Consider the following 2,948-nt stretch of genomic DNA (forward strand, 5'->3'; position numbering starts at 1 on the left):
GTGCCGCCGCCACCGCCGGCGCCCCCCGACGACCGTTCCGGCGCTTCCCCGGCCTATCCCCGCGCCGCCGCGGCTTATCCGCCCCCCTCTAGTCCCGCCGGCCCTCGCGCGCTTCCGTCCTCCCACGAACAGCGCCCGAGAGCTCGCTGCCTCTCGGCGGCCGCAAGGTGTTCGACAAAACGCCTACAAGGTATGTATTGCTCAAACTTTATGAATTTGGTGCATGTTGATTGTAGTTTTTATAGCATAGTATTGAACATTGTAGATGAGTTCGTCATATGATTCTTCCGAAGAAGAATTTGATATGGAAGAGGAGGAAGATCTTGCAATGATCCTAACTATGCATATCAATAAAAAACCGAAGCACGGTGGTTCGGTTATGGGTCGGCAGAAAATTTGGAAAGATAGGATTGATGCCCATAACAGATTGATGAGACACTATTTCGTGGAGAATCCCACATACCCGGAGTCGTATTTTCGTTGCCGGTTTAGGATGAGCACCGACTTGTTCAGGCGCATTGCAGAGAAACTAGCGAGCCATGACCGGTTTTTTCAGCAAAGGAGGAATGCCTCCGGAGAGCTCGGGCATAGCATCTTTCAGAAGGTGACATCCCCTTTGCGTATGTTGACATACGGTATCCCGGCTGATCTAGTTGATGATCACTTGGCTATGGGTGAGAGCCAAGCCATCATGTGTGTCAAGCGCTTTGCAGTGGGAATCGTGCAAGTGTTTGGCGAGGAGTATTTGAGATCTCCCAATGCTGAAGACGTCGCAAGGCTATTGGCGATGAACAAAGCTCGCAGCTTTCCTGGCATGCTTGGCTCAATAGATTGCATGCATTGGAGTTGGAAGAATTGTCCAAAGGCATGGCATGGGCAATTCCACGGCCAAAAAAAGGGTTCCACTATAATCCTTGAAGCGGTGGCCGATCAGGAGACTTGGATTTGGCATGCATTCTTTGGAATGCCTGGATCTTTGAATGACATCAATGTTGTCAACCGGTCACCGCTGATGAATAAGATTGCAAATGGTGAGTTGCCACCGGTGCAGTTTGTAGCAAATGGTCGTACGTACAACTATGCCTATTATCTAGCGGATGTCATTTATCCAAAGTGGCAAACCCTCGTGAAGCCGTTGAAAAAGCCGGAAGGTAAGAAAAATCTTGATTTCCACAATGCTCAGGCGGCGGCTAGAAAAGATGTGGAGAGAGTTTTTGGGATTTTGCAAGCCCAATTTGCTATTGTGAGAGGACCGGCTAGATTTTGGATCAAAAAATGCTTTGGTACATCATGCACGCTTGTGTGATCATGCACAACATGATCATCGAGAATGAGCGTGGCCAAGATTTAGACTACTCAAAGTATGAGCTCTTGGGACATCCCGTGCGAGTGCGATGGAGGGCTGAAAGGGTGGCCCGTTTTGTTGCCTCCTATCATGCAATTCGGCATCCCGCAGCGCACAATGATCTTCAGAAGGATCTCATTGAGGAGTGGTGGGCATGGCATGGACAACAAAGAGCATGATTTCTGCGTTCGACATTGTATTGTTCATGAACTATTTGTTGTGTTTATTGCAGTATTTGTTGTACTGAACGATAAACTATTTGTTTGAGTTGTAATAATAACGAAATTGAACCATTTATTGTTGATTATTTGTTTGAGTATGTTGTTTGTGCGACTCACGGGCGCTGCATTTTAGAGCGGCTGTTGGAGTCAGTGCTGGCGCCGCGCAAAACCAACCGAACGGCGCGCCACAAACTAGTTTTTAGCGCGCGACGCGAAGCGCGGCTGTTGGCGATGCTCTTAGGCGCTAGCTATAGGCATAGCCGCATGCGGTGCGCCGCTCTCATGCCACCATGCCTTCATACACTGTAGAAAAACTTTATTATTTCGATATCATAAAAGGGCATGTCCGCTCGTCGGGTACGTCGATAACGTGTTTCAGAAAAAAGAATTGCTTGCCCCATAAAAAAATCTTATCTTGTGAATCAAATAACATCCTTTTATTCTTATATTTATAAATTTAGGATACATGTCATCTTACTCCATATATTTTTTGTGCACTGATACGCGCCAGCGCGCCGGCCCAAATTTGGGTCGGTCGCACCACAGCCCTTCGATCCGGCGCGTGTAAACCGTTCGATCTGCTTGTTTTGCCCATAGTTTCTTTCAGCCTTCAGGGCACTAAGAAAACATGGCGGCGCCCCTATCTCCTCCCGCGCCCAGCATCGCGTGTTTGCCGCCCTCGTCGGGTTGCCGTGCCGTCGAAGCTCGCCGCCGCCGCTCGCCGTCGCCGCTCGCCGCCGTCAATCACAAAAAGCCCACTAGCAGCTTTTCGTCCCCGTCCCTGCATCCATGGTAGCCCTACCATGGCGTTGGCCGCAAAACCGTTCCTCGCCGGTGCTGCCGGCGCCTGGTTGTAGCATTAATGGTGACACGGTGTCGCTCGCAGCCAAAGTCGGTGGTAGCAAAAAATTAGCCCAGTTCCAGCAAAACAAAACGATGGTGGTAGCAAAAAAACGCTGGTTCCAGCACAAGCCCCATATGGTTGTAGCAAAAATAGGTGCTAGTTCCAGCAAAACAAAAGGCCGATTGTAGCAAAAAAAAAAAGGTTGTTCCAGCAAAAATCCAAAGATGGTGGTAACAAAAAAAGACCGTGATAGCAAAAATGAATGCTAATTCCAGCAAATTTGATGTAGCAAAAGAACATGGCAGCTACGGCACCACCACCCCCTAAATTTGAAGCAAAATTGACAGAAGGTTCCAGCAAAAATAGAAGTGCTTCCAGCAAAAAAGAAATGATGCAGCAAAAAGCTGATGGCGGTCACCGCCGTCGCCGGCCGCCCATCACCATCCTCGCCGGTTGAAGCAAATCTCCCGGCTGGTCTCCAGCACCTCACCTCGTCGGCGCCGCAGCCATGACCTCCCGCTTGCCTCGCGTGGTGGCC

Source organism: Triticum dicoccoides, chromosome 4A (assembly GCF_002162155.2).
Source record: "Triticum dicoccoides isolate Atlit2015 ecotype Zavitan chromosome 4A, WEW_v2.0, whole genome shotgun sequence".
Taxonomy (NCBI): domain Eukaryota; kingdom Viridiplantae; phylum Streptophyta; class Magnoliopsida; order Poales; family Poaceae; genus Triticum; species Triticum dicoccoides.